The following is a 15,221-nucleotide window of genomic DNA, read 5'->3' on the forward strand; positions in this document are numbered from 1 at the left end:
TGAGAGAATTGCTTTTAATCATTGCACCAGGGAGACACAAGTGAGCAACTTGTTCCCATGTCACATGTGAAAGCCAACAACATACCGAGCCTGTCAAGGAAAATGCTGTGGCCAGACACAATGCTGGACTATGAGGTAATGAGTGGTTCAAATATAGTTTCCTGTAAAATAATTTGCATTAAGTGTCCTGAAATAATAGAAGCCAGTTGTGAGAAGTAAGTTTATTTTGACTCACCTCCTTACACAAATGTAAGTTCTAAATGATTCAAAATAACTAACTGATTAATTCACCTTAACAAATGTGCACTGCATGATAGAGTATAGTTCTGGCCCTACAAAAGCTAAGTATCTTGGCCTTATAGATTGACTCAAAATGTTCACTACATTATTGTAGAAATTCATGCATATTCACAGAACAAATTAGTTCTGCTTATTTACATTTTGTTATCATTTTGCTTGCATTGCTAAATACAACTCAAATTTCTGAAATCAATATGTTTATACAGGATTATATATATATTGAACACACTTGCATTTATATATACATATTCACTTGTGTGTATATGTATACCTATTCTGTGATTAGATGTGTGTGTCTCACAAAAACAGAGTGAACACTACTCTTATGCAAAGAATCATATTATGTTATAATATATTACCAAAATATATTATTATATATACTATATTGCATGTAATATGTAATATAGTTTTAAATATATTAAAGGCATATAATTAATACAACAGAAATAATCCTATCAAGCAAAAAGAAATTGATGTAAGTCATATTCTGAATCATGTGTAGGGCTGGTTTTCAATTCCTCTCTAATATCCTCACACAGGAAAATTATTTATACCAGTGTTAAAGTTGGTTGCATAGATAATATACTCTAAGTAAAATTCATTTGCTGGTCTCATAGGTAATAAGAGATAAGTAATAGGATAATGAAGATAAGCATCTCTTTAATGATGGATATGGGAAGTGAGGAGAGAAAAAAGGAGGTAGAAGATCAATTTTAGCAAAGGAAAAGAACTAGGGATTACTGGTTCTTAGGCATGGGCTCAGTGAATATTTCGGGTTCAGTCACATTTCGTCCAGTACATACTACCTCTGATCTGTCTCAATTTTAGTAAATTTCAGATCTAGAAATTCTAGTGACTCACAACTATAATCAGAACTACATACAGACTGAGAACAGTTTGTGAAAGTTCATGAGATTCAGCTTAATCCATAGGTGGTGGATAGGGTGAAGCATTCCTATCATCCCAAGTTTCATGGATAGTTTGACTTAGGAGGATCATAGAATCAGATTAATCCAGCCACAATTTCTCCCAAACTCTGTCTCCACAAGTGGAAGCTGGATGTAGTGGTGTTGGCTTGTGATGAAAGCAACAAAAGAAATTCTAAGGTGTTGGGAACTTCTTCTACTCAGGTAGATCCCTGGGATGAAGCAATTTGGAGGGGGGTGGGGGAGGAAAATGGGGACAAAACATGAGAAGAAGTATCAATGTGTGAGAAGTAATGCACCTATGACCTGGAAAATGTAGACTATAACCCCTTTATACATTACCCCCACAATAAAAAATTAATAAATTAAAATATAAAACAAAAGCCAGAAAGAGGGGCCAGGAGTTTGGCCTAGTGGTTAAAGTGCTTGCCTAGCATGCATGAAGACCCGGGTCCGATTCCTTGGTACCACATACATAGATAAAAGCCAGAAGTGATGCTGAGGCTCAAGTGGTAGAGCGCTAGCCTTGAGAAAGTCCAAGGACAGTGCTCAGGCCCTGAGCTCAAGCCCAGGACTGGCAAAAAAAAAAAAAAAGCCAGAAAGAAACAGGTCAGGAGGTATGGTTCAAGTGATAAAGCAGTGCCCAAGAAGATACGGTTATCTCATATTGTTATAGTATTTTACCTTGTTATTTGATATATTGTATATATGTCTTTTTGGTTATTTGAAATTGGATAGGGGAGGGGGAAAAAGATGAGGGTCTGGAGTGGGGAGAGGGAAATGGAGACCAAGACGTGAGAAAGGGTACTAGTCTTTGTAAAGTAATGCACTTTCTATCTCGTGAATATAATGTAACCCTTCTATCAATTACAATTACAATAAAAATATATGGAAAAAAAGAAAGAATGCAAGATCTAATAGCAACAGCACCAAAATAAGTTTTATCTGAAGTATGTGCTTGTGCATGTGTATGGGACATTTTCATGTATGTGTGCAAACGAATGTACATGTGCATATTTAGCCTATAGGATGAATCACAGAATACGTAACTGTGGTCTCTTCAGTCAGTACCTTGGTGACCAAATATTAGGAAGAATATTTTGAAATGGGAGAATTCTTTCATGTACTTGTTTTTTTGCAGAAACAAAAATATGTGCCTTAATTTCCAAAAAAAATGGATCCACAAACATGAGATGTTTGCTCACATTATAAAAACTGCATTGGAAACAATTCAAATAACCATATATAAAACTGTAATCATTTATTTGAAGAATTTGTTCCTGTTACAATCTCCAAAGAAAATTTCTATGCGCCCGAAATAAGCTATGCAGTGTACATTTAGTCAGAGTATGTAAAATATAAATTAGGTGATTCTTAAAATTTTATTTCCTGCCATTAACATTGTATATAATGTGATAAATTACCTAATATATTTTTCTAAAGTATTTTACTAAAGTATTTCAAAATTTACCTGAGTCATAAGAACAGTATTTGCATAACTTAAATGTTTTTACTCTATTTGACTGGTAAACAAATCATTAAAATTATAAATATTCCAATTGATGTTTTCTTTTTTTTATTGTAATTAGTAAAAGGGTTACATGATATTTGCCAGATGAAAGGTGCATTAATTCACATACATTGATACCCTTTCACATGTCTTGGTACCCATTACCCTCCCATCCACACCCCCCACCCGTCTTGGTTTTCCCCCCTTCCCTATCAAATTTCAAATAACCAAATAAAAATAAATTCAATATATCAGATAACAAAGTGAGATACTATAACAAAATGAGATAACCAAGGGACAGCAAAGGAGATGAGAGACAACATAGTACATTAAGGACAACAATCATTCATTATATGGCTTTTGTTTCAATATCCTGGAGGTCCTTTCAATAAGCTTCATACTATATGGCCTTATGTGTCTGATTTTGCTCTATTGCACATCTCTGCTAGTAGAGCCCAAGGTTTCTACTGATTATGACGAATGAGGGAAACCATTGAGCTTAAGTTCCTTTGAGTCTGGCTTACTTCACTTAATATGATTTTTTCTAAGTCTTTCCATTTCCTAACAAATGGGCGATGTCATTCTTTCTGACAGCAGCATAGAATTCCATTGTGTACAAATACCACAACTTGTTGATCCACTCATCAACTGAGGGACATCTAGGTTGGTTCCATATCTTTGCTATGGTGAATAGTGCTGCAATAAACATTGTTGTGCTAGTGGATTTAGTATGCCCTTGTTTCTGGATGGTTGGGTAAATGCCAAGTAGTGGAATTGCTGGATCATAGGGGAGTTCTATGTTTAGCCTTTTGAGGCACTGCCACACTGCTTTCCATAGTGGTTGAACGAGTTTGCACTCCCACCAACAGTGTAGTAGTGATCCCTCCTGGCCACATCCCCTCCAGCATCTGTTATTATTCGTTTTCCTGATCCTGGCCATTCTAACTGGAGTGAGGTGGAATCTTAGAGTTGTTTTGATTTGCATTTCTTTTATGACCAGAGATGTTGAGCATTTCTTCATGTGTCTATAGGCCATTCTTATTTCTTCTTCAGAGAAGACTCTCTTTAAGTCTTTGGCCCATTCTTTAATGGGATGGTTGTTACTTTGGAGATTAGTTTTGGAGTGATTCAATTTTTTAAGTTGTTGATATATTTTAGATATGAGGCCTTTGTCCGTTGTTTGGTTGGTGAAGATCTTCTCCCACTCTGTAGGCTTCCTAATTAATTTACTAGCTATGCCCTTTGCCATACAAAAGCTCCGCAGTTTAATGCAGTCTCACTTATCCAGCCTTTCTCTGATTTGTTGTGATTCTTGGTCCTTATTAAGAAAGTTTCCACCTGTGCCAAGAAGGCCTAGGGTATCTCCTATTCCTTCCTGTAAAGTTTTCAGTGTGTCAGCTTTTACCTCCAGGTCTTTGATCCATTTGGAGTTAATTCATGTGCAAGGTGACAAAGAAGGATCCAACTTTAGTTTTCTGCAGGTGCTTAACCAGTTCTGTCAACACAACTTGTTGAAGAGGCTGTCTTTCTTACATTCTATTTTTTTGGCTCCCTTGTCAAAGATTAGGTGGCCATAGGTCTGTGGTTTAATATCTGTGTCCTCAGTTCTATTCCATTGGTCTTCAGGCCTGTTCTTGTGCCAGTACCAAGCTGTTTTGAGAATTATAGCTCTGTAATAGAGTCTAAAGTTTGGAATTGAAATTCCTCCAGCGCTGTTCTTTCTGCTAATAAGTGTTTTTGCTATATGGGGTCTTTTATTATTCCATATGAAATTTTGAATTGCCTCTTCTATTTCTTTAAAGAATGCCATTGGGATATTGATTGGTATTGCGTTGAATTTGTAGGTAGCCCTTGGCAAGATTGTCATTTCCACAATGTTGATTCTTCCAATCCAGGAGCATGGGAGGTTTTTCCATTTTCTTAGTTCTACTTTAATTTCCTTTTTTAGGGTTTTAAAGTTTTCATCAAAAAGGTCCTTTAGTTAAGCTAATTCCTAGGTACTTTATTTTCTTTGAGGCTATTGTGAAAGGAGTTTCTTTCCTGATTATTGCCTCGTTCCTCTCACTGTTGGCATAAAGGAAAGCAGTTGATTTTTGAGGGTTGATTTTATAGCCTGCTACTCTTCCAAAGTTTTGAATCAGCTCAAGGAGCTTGGGAGTAGAGTCTATAGGATTCTTTAAATACAGAATCATGTCATGTGCAAAGAGGGATAGTTTTATTTCCTCTTTCCCTACTTGGATCCCCTTTATGCTTGCTTCTTGCCTTATTGCACTGGCTAGGAATTCTAGTACTATGTTAAAGAGGAGTGGAGAGAGTGGGCATCCTTGTCTCGTTCCTGATTTTAGAGGGAATGGCTTTAGATTTTCACCATTAAGTGTAATACTAGCAGTAGGTTTCTCATACACAGCCTTTATTACATTGAGGAATGTTCCATGGATTCCTAGTTTCTCCAGAGCTTTTAACATAAAGGGGTGTTGGATCTTGTCAAATGCCTTTTCCACGTCTATTGAGACAATCATGTGATTTTGGTCCTTGCTCCTGTTGATGTGTTGAATTATATTAATTGATTTGCGTATGTTGAACCAGCTTTGCCTCCCGTGATGAATCCCAGTTTGATCATAGTGTATAATTTTTTTGATGAGTTGTTGTAGACAGTTGGCCAGTATTTTGTTGAGAAGTTTTGCATCGATGTTCATCAAAGATATAGGTCTATAGTTCTCTTTCTTTGATGAATCTCTGTCTGGTTTGGGGATGAGGGTTATACTGGCTTCATAGAATGAGTTTGGTAAAGAACCTTCATTTTCAATTTCGTTGAAGAGCTTGAGGAGTATTGGTGTGAGCTCTGCTTTGAAGACTTTATAGAATTCAGCTGTGAATCCATCTGGCCCTGGGCTTTTCTTCGGTGGAAGTTCTCTAATTGCCATTTCTATTTCAGAGCTTGAAATAGGCCTGTTGAGTTAGGTTAGTTCTTCTTGGTTCAGTGTGTGTATGTTAATATTGGCTAGGAATTCATCCATTTCTTCTAGATTCTCAAATTTGTTGGCATAAAGGTTTGAGAAGTATTCCGTCATGATATTCTGGATCTTGGTAATTTCTGTCGTGATATTACCATTTTCATCTGCGATTTTGTTTATTTTGATATGCTCTCTTCTTTTTTGGTAAGATTTGCTAAGGGATTGTGAATTTTGTTAATTCTTTCAAAGAACCAACTCCTTGTTTTGTTGAATCTTTCTATAGTTTTTTTGGATTCCAAATCATTTAATTCTGCTTTGATTTTAATAATTTGCTTTATTCTACTGGGATTAGGGTTGGTTTGATGCTCTTTTTCCAGGAGCTTAAGGTGAGACATTAATTTGTTGGTTTGCAATTTTTCCAACATGTTGTTGTAGGCACTCAGCGCTATAAATTTTCCTCTGAGTACTGCCTTTGCCGTGTCCCAAAGGAGTTGGTATTTTGTGTGCTCCTTATTGTTAAATTTCATAAATTTAAATTGGATTTCTGTTCTGATCTCTTCGATGACCCATTGGTGATTCAACAATGTGTTGTTCAGTCTCCATGAGTTACAGGGTTTTCGTTGGTGGAGATGTGTGTTCAGTTCCAATTTGATGCCTTTGTGGTCTGAGAGTGTGCATGGAATAATTTCAGTGTTTCTGAATCTGACTAGGTTTGTTTTATGGCCTAAGATGTGATCTATTTTGGAAAATGTTCCATGTGCTGCTGAGAAAAACGTATATTGTGTTGTTGCTGGGTGGAATATTCTGCAGATATCTGTTAGATCTAGTTGGTCTATATAGTTGTTCAGTTCTAAGGTTTCTCTGTTGAGTTTTTGACTTGTTGATCTGTCCATAAGTGAGAGTGGTGTGTTAAAGTCACCGACAATCACTGTGTTTCGATCTATGTATGGTTTCAGTGTGAGTAAAGTTTGCTTGATGAAGTTTGGACCTCCGGGATTGGGTGTGTAAATATTTAGGATTGTTATGTCTTCCTGGAGGAAAGATCCCTTCAGTATTATGTAGTAACCTTCTTTGTCTTTTCTTACTAATTTTAGTTTGAAGTCTATTTTATCTGATATGAGGATGGCAGCTCCAGCCTGTTTATGGGGGCCATTAGCTTGATAGACTTTATTCCAACCTCTCACTTTCAAAAGATGATTGTTTTTTTGGGTAAGATGTGTCTCTTGAAGACAGCAGAACGATGGCTCTTGCTTTTTGATCCAACTAGACAGCCTATGCCGTTTAATTGGAGAGTTAAGTCCATTGATATTGAGAGTTAGGATTAAGAGATATTTATTAGTTCCAACCATTTTTAAAAGCTTTTTTTATTAGGTCCTGTGTCTTGACAGTTCTTGTGGTCCTTAGATGGTATGCTATTTAGGTGCCATTTCTTTCCCTTTATTGCATTTATTTTGGTTTTCTATGTATAGAACATCTTTCAGAATTCTCTGTAGTGTTGGTTTTGTTGCAACATATTGTTGCAGCTTTTCCCTGGAATGGAATATTTTTATTGTTCCCTCAGTTATGAATGAGAGCTTAGCTGGGTACAGTATTCTTGGTTGGTAGTTATTTGACTTAAGGGCATGACATATATGCTTCCAGTCACTTCTTGCTTGCATGGTCTCTGCTGAGAAATCTGGGGTTATTCTGATTGGTTTTCCTTTATAGGTTACTGATCCCTTTTCCCTGGCTGCCTTTAGGATCCTTTCTTTGGTTTCTATTGATCCAGTTCAGATTACGATGTGATGGTGGGATGTTCTTTTCTGGTCAGGTCTGTTTGGGGTTCTAAAAGCTTCTTGTATCTGAATGGGCCTGCCCTTCTGGATATTTGGGAAATTCTCTGAGATGATTCCCTGAAGCATATTTCCAATACCATTGACCTCTTTCTCCAGACCCTCCTCAATACCAATTAGCCTTAAATTAGGCTTCCTAATTGTATCTTGGACCTCCTGAAGCGCTCTCTAATTTTTACTAGATTTGGATTGACTCATTTTCTGTTCTTTCTCTATAATAACTAAATTATCTTCAGCCCCAGAAATTCTCTCCTCTGCATTGTCTAACCTGCTATCAAAGCTGTCTACTTTATTTTTCATCTCCCTTGCTTCTAATTGCTCATTTTTGATGCCTTGCATCTCTTCTTTTAGATCATGTATGGATTTCTTTAGCTCCTTGAAATCCATTTGAGTGGTTAGCTCAGTAGCTTTATTTTCTTTGAACATTTGCTGGAGTTCAGTCACCTTTTTATGTGTGGATTCTATTAATTCATCCATCTTTCTTTGAAAAACCTTTATTATGGCCTCCTTTTTCACTTATCACCTTGTTTATGGTTTCCTCTTGTTCAGCTATGGCTTCCTCCCTTATCTCTTTCTTTATATTTTCACATTTTTCATTAATGATGTTTATCAATTGCATTTGTATAGCACTTGGAAGACACTCCTCTAGGTTTGCCAGTGACTGTTTCATTGTCTGTTTACATTGGGTGGGGGATGTTGTTTCTTGATTTGACATGTTTCTTGAGTTTCTTGTTCTGCCCATTTGAAAATGGGAGCAAGCTTAATACTAAACACGATTATAGTTTTTCAGATATAACCAACCTAGACCTCTGTAGCTGGCAGACACTGGATGTTCACAAGTTTTGATTGGTGTCATCACTCTTTCTTTTTGTGCAGTTACAGACCAGTCTAATACATCCACTGATAAGCGATTTATACCCAAAACAATAAGCCTCTCAATCCAATCTCTATTGTCTTTAAGTCCCTCTGAGCCTAGAGAATAATTAAACACCTAGATATACAGTATTGCTCAACAGCCATCAAGTGTAGATCCATGCATTATAAGGGTTGAAAGACGTACAGAGGTCCAGAGATAGAAAAATAGAATGAGAGAGGTCAGGGGAGGTACAAGAGGATTAACGTAGGAGTGTAAGAATACTGTAGTAATGAAGAAAAGGTATAGCATAAGGATAACTGACCTAAGTTGGTAAATAGGTAGCGTATTTGGGTACAAAGTTTGGAAAGTATTAGGATAAAGCTTATGTGTTGCTGCATGACTAGCTCTTAGCCCAACCAGTGGCCTCACAGTGGACCATGGGATGGATCTGCGAGTTTCAGTCTGAGCACGGTTGGCAGACGTTTTCCTCTGCTGCTTCCAGGGGCGGCCCCAAGCCAAGAGTCTGGGAATTGAGAGTTTCCAGGGGCTCTCAGGAGGACCAGCAGGAGACCCCTCTGTTCCCAGGGGGAGAGCCCAGCTGAGGACCTGAGCTCCAGGGGCGAAACCGTGCCTTTTTGATTCTCGGAAGGGGAGCTTGGCTGCTGGTCGGCCCTTCGGATCCCTGCTGTGTTTCCACTGCTTTGTCACAGTCTGTGACTGTGGGGGGGGCCCTCGGTGCTGTCTTGCTCAGGATTCCCAGCTGGAGGATGCCCTGCTCAAGAATTGAGGCGGGGCAGATGCTGGCTCCTATTCCCCTCCCGCCCGCACACCCTACCTGCTGTTGTAAGGCAGGGTCCCAGCGCCCTCCACTCTCCAGATCCAGTGGCCTGGGAGAGGAGGCTGGTGGGCTGGTGGGAGCTGGGACAGCCCCGCCTCCCTTGGTGGGGTGCTGGGTCTTAGGTAGCCCGCCTGTCAATCTCCAGTCAATGACCTGAGGGAGGGGGCTGTTGAGGGAAGGGACAGGATTCTAAATTCCTTGCCCCCTGCTCCCGACAGTCTTTCTCAGGTGGGGTGGAGGGGTCTGAGTTAAGTTCTATAGCTTGGCACCTGCTCTGCTTTCCCGAGGTGTTTGGGGACGTGCTGTATTACTCACGCCTCTGCGTCCTTCTGTAGGTGCTCCATGGTGGTGGGGAGTCTTTCACTCCCCTCGGGTCTCAGCCACCGCCTGTGTTCTGGGTTTTGCTGCTTGCTGTTCTGGTTCCGCGTCTGGGTTCCGCTGCTTCCGCCATTCGCTGGCCCGGTTCTGTGCTGGTTTCTGCAGCCGTTGGGCTCCCGGCCGGGCGCCCTCCACTGCCGCTGCTTTTTGTGGCTTCTCCAGCAGCCGCTTTTCGCAGCTTTCCGCGGCTTTCGTGGCTTGGAGCCGGGGGCAAGGGGTGGGGGAGGGGTCCTCACGTTCCAAAATCTTTGAGAAAGTTGGATGTGAGCTTTATCTGGATTTCTTTTCCGGTGTGAGTCCTTCTCCGTTGCTTTTTGAGTTTGTTGTTGTGGATTTCTTAAGATAGTTGGCTCATGGGACTCCCTGGTTCTCTCTTTTTGTGAGAGAGAGCTAGGCAGCGTCCCTATTGTCTCGGGGCCATCTTCCTTCTTCCCAATAGATGTTTTCTTACAGCTATACCTAGAGTAATGTTTATAGTGGATTATAAATTGCTTAAATACATGTGATCTCTTTTTGGTGAAAACATTCAGAAGCCTTCCAGCATTCTGAAATAAATTGTACTTAGTGAACAGCTGTGAAATAGCATACCAGAACTACATCCTTTTGTCTACTTGTAACATAGAAGCCATTAATCAGACTTTTCATATCTACCTTCCCAACCCCTCGCACCAAACCCTCATAGTTGACAGTAGAGTCAAAATTTCTATTAAATTGAATTAATTTTTTGATAGTAGATGCTGTGATTATACAATATTGTAATCAGATAAAATCTTCTGTAAACTTAGCCAACATTAGTAACAATAGAAGGTAACCTAGCTCCATTGGAGAATATATCCTAAAACTTTTAAGCATCCATCACCTTGGCATTTTTGCCAGTCCCCATATATTGTCTTATAAAACCTAACCATAGTGTAAAAGTTGTCATGATATCACATTGAGCATGTGTAAAAGTATTCCACATTGTTTTATTTACAAATCTTCAGTTGTTTTGCAACCTTAAAATGGTGTGATCCAGCCTGGCTTGAATCTAAGCCCTATTTTCCAAGCATCATGGTACTCCAGCCTAGACCCAAGGTAGAGGATGGTGGTCCTCACGAGATGACAGTCAGCCAATCATGACTTAAAGTGATCTTTTCCTGTCTCCCACTGTAGCCATCAAGAATACCCCTTGTTAGCAATTTAAAGCTTATGCCATTCCTTTCATAGATTCAGAAGTTTATTTGGTGCAAGCGTAGATAGTACACCTAAGGTTCTAAAATCTACTTTAAATTAGTTATGTATTTTCACAAAATTGTAAAATAAACTGTATTATTCTTACTAATTGTGTCTTATATTTCCATTTGCTTCAACCCAAATGTAATTAAGTTGGCATGAATGCTGTCTTGACAATTACTAATGTGAAAATCTTGACATTACCCACTATGAATGTGTTCTGATACAACACTGATGATTTAGACTGCTAACATATTCTCATATTAAAATTCTGCAGGGGCTAGGCACTGGTGACTCATGTCTGTAAATTCTAGCTACTCGGGAGGCAGAAATCTGAGGATCACTATTGAAAGCCAGCAAAGGCAGGAAAGTCCATGCGACCCTTAACTTTAATTAACCGGAAAAATGAAGTGGAATTTTGGCTCTAAGTGGTAAAGCACTAGCCTTCAGTGTGAAAGCTAAAAGACTGTCCAGGAATTGAATTTAAGCCCTGTAAATAACAAATAACATTCTAGAGGGATTACAATATTAAATATTTAGTAATAAAATCTTCGAGGAACAGATGAGTATCATTAGAAAACTCTACGTAGAACATTATTTTCACTGCTGTGCTATTTGAAATTTGTGTTTAATTTTCTAGTAAATAAGGCAAGTACACCAAAATCAATCTCATCTAATATTAATTAATTGATATACCCAATAAACCAATATATTTCCAAAATGACACTGGTTAATGGTTTCTCCTTCTAGAGTATAGTTATTGCCTGATAGGGATGGCACGTTGGAAGTGTTTGAAAGAAATATAAACACAAGAGCTTACCTTTACATGAGATATCACTGATTAATTCTGATGACATTTCATAAGTACAAAAAAGCTCTATACTGATAAAGAAATATCACCTGTTTGTCAATTATGTCTATACATAAATGTAATTGCAAACATGTAGCAGGCACATGAAAATGAAGAAGATTGTGTTTCTTTTAAATGATGCTTAATGAAATATCTATGGTAGATGTGTGTGTATCATATATATGAAAACAATAACACACATTATTCTTATTGTTTATCTAGTAGCATCATTTTTATTTTTTACTTTTACTTCTAATTATCCAGACAAAAAGGAAAAGTGGAGCATTTATATTACACAACATCAATAATATATGAACATTTATATATGTTTTAAAATTTGATAAAATTAAGCTTATGACTGAATATACCATGAAACCAATTCATATCATAAAACATGGACTGACAAGTTAAAGGCTGTCAGAAAAGTCACAGCTTGACTTCAACTTGATGTCTAAGAACAACAATGAGTTGGAATCTCACTTTTGCGGGTACAACTACACAAACAGTTTATATCTGACAAACTTTCGCAGTAATAAACACTCATTGAAAATCCAATTGAGAATAACACATATTGAAAATATCTAACCAAATATGGAAAATGAATATATGCATTGGAATACTCTTACTAAATTTGGAAAATGAGTATAGGGATTGCATTACACACTAGCTAACTTTGCATTAAGATTACCATTGATTTAAGGTTCAAAAATACTTTACTATTGACTTAAGAGTGTGACCTAGTGATAGAGTGCTTGCCTTGCATGCACAAAGACCCGGGTTTGATTCCTCAGTACCACATACATAGGGGGGGCAAAAGCCAAAAGTGGTGCTGTGGCTCAAGTGGTAGAGCTCTAGCCTTGAGAAAACCCAAGGACAGTGCTCAAGCCCTGAGCCCAAGCCCAGGTCTGGCAAAAAAAGAAAATACTTTACTATTCTGTAAACTATATCTACATATCTATATCTATGAAGACAATTTGGCTAGATCACCACAAATTCTGTCCTGAGTATTCACTTTGAAAAGAAAGACCATGCTGGGTACAGTGCTTATAACAGCACCTGCAGGGCAGGCTGAGATTAGGAGAGTGCTGACTTGAAGCTAGGCTGAACAAAAACTTATTGAGTCTCTCATCTCAATAAACAAACCACGTGTGATAGTGAGCACCTGTGATTTTCACCTACATTGGATGTTAAAGGTAGGGGAATCATGGTCTGAGTCTGGCCCTGGGCAAAGAGTTGGAGACTTTAGCTGAAAATTTGCTTAGGCAAACATAGATTGGGTATGGCTCAGGTAGCAGAATGCCTGCCTAGTATCACACAGAAAATGAGAGAATCTTGGATAAATGTACACAGAATTTATCACACACTGATGTTTAATGAAATGATTCAATGAAGAAAAAATAAGAATAAGTTTTAAAGGGGCTCAAAGTGAGGAAATTGAACAAAAGAAATGAAGGAAAATGATTTTCTAAACCCCAGAAAGTAAATAATGTGCATATATGACCTGAGGGACTGGTTATATATTGGAAATATATAATTGGAATACCAACTTCTCCCTCCTTTCATTAAACTTTAATTTATAATTTGGAAAATTTAGAGACCTTCCACCAGTGTTCAGTCAGGAGGAATATTCTCAAGAGAAAATGAGCTGAGTAATTCTGCTTACTTTTCTCATTTCTGACAGTAGACTTGTAGAAATATTTTACTGGAGAGAATTGGGTGAAACAAGATATAGAAAACAAATAATGAGCCTGAAATTTTTATGTCCAATGCCAGTGTAGAATATACATCATGAATTTCTTCTTAGTGAAGATGACAATGCAGTTATATTAGGTATTTTTAAATATTATACTATAATGCTGAGGAATACAGACTTTTTTTTAAATTTTAAACTTCTTTCATTTACAGGTTCTCTAGCAGCAAGTGAATTGCTGTCATAAGGCAGAACTCTCACTAAAAGGGTTTCTAGAAAGGGGTTCTGAACTGAATGCAGAGCCACATGTGAAAGACCATACTAGAAAAAGACAAATATTTTGTCCTTTAGGGGACACACACCCCCTAAGCGTGGCCACAAGAATGGTTCCTGCCACCTGGGATTACAAACTGGAGAGAGAAACTGATCATGAAGAACCTAAGCACAAATGAGGATAGTGGATGTGAAAATATTTAGTGACAATTCCCAAGAACCCTACCACTGTCAAGTTATAGGACACTTTCCAGCCCCCAACAGCAGTTAGGAGTACAGTCTTAAAGGTCATATTATCTGTGCTTTGTTTCAGTGATGTCATTTATCTCAGAATGAATGTACTTTATCACATGAATAACTGTTTTCATATACAGCTATAAAATAAAAACCTAATCTTTTACAAGGTGATTTTTAGCTTTAATGACAATGTGGGCAAAAGTTTAACCTACTGTGGTTTATTTCACATTTCTTTCACTGGTACTCCTATGTGCTAGCTTTTATGTAAAATAAAATGCAAATCTTGTGTATTTTATAGTATTATCAATCCCAGCATTTACTTAGTCTGCTGAATTATAGAAGTAGTGGTAATTATGCAAATACAACAAAGCATAAAATGGAAGAATCATGCCAAGCAAACGAGATACAAGAAATTGTAGATAAATGTATAACGAGAGCCCACGAACAAATACCATAGCATAACAAGACAGTAAGGACAAATGTTGCATAAGAAGTGGGAATCAAGAATAGAATGAAATAAATGATTAGATTGTCAATTTCAAGAAACAAGTTCAGTAACAGAGATTGTAATTCCAGTGTTCATAGAAAAGATTCTTTAGGAAAAGTTTGTATAAGCAATGGAAAAGCAAGCTTTGAAAGAGAGATTCAGTTTAATATATGTGTTTGTATATATATATACACACATATATATATTGGATTCTAATAAACAGGCAAAATGAAAAAGATAATAAATATTTTTATCAATTTTGGAAAACAGTCATTAGGAAAAGTTGTGGTCTAAGTTGAAAAAGGAAAACATGGGTTGAATTATAGAAAAAGAGTACTGGGATACTATCAGGAATCTATATATTCTCACATTGATTACAAAATTATAATCATAATAATTTTTAAGATTTTAATCTATTCCAGAGAAGATGTTTGGATTTTCTGGTTCAAAAGATGACAAATTTGATGAATGTGTAAAGCAATACAGAAAGCATATTTCCATGTGGTGATTAAGTCAAGACAAAAAGTTTTTAAAAAGGGTCAGCTCTTCTGATTTGATCTATTCTCTTGACTGACACTATGCTAGATACTTTTTCATATTTATGGAATTAATTTTTTTGTAGTTGTCAAAGCTTCAAGATCTTGATTAAAGCCAGATTTATATTTCTACTGTTTTGTTATTAAGATGGAAATCATTAATAGATATGATTTTCTATGATTTTATTATTTTAGGGCATCATGGTAGATTACTGCATAGCTGTGGTTGCTAATTATGGTTGTATTTACTACACTGTAAAAACTATTTTTGGCAGATGATACATCAGTATAATAGTCAGAAAAATATTTCGTATGCAATGTTTCCCAACTCTGCATAATTGA

The sequence above is a fragment of the Megascapheus bottae genome, chromosome 4 (genome assembly GCF_031878675.1).
Source record: "Megascapheus bottae isolate mThoBot1 chromosome 4, mThoBot2.hap1, whole genome shotgun sequence".
Classification (NCBI taxonomy): Eukaryota; Metazoa; Chordata; class Mammalia; order Rodentia; family Geomyidae; genus Megascapheus; species Megascapheus bottae.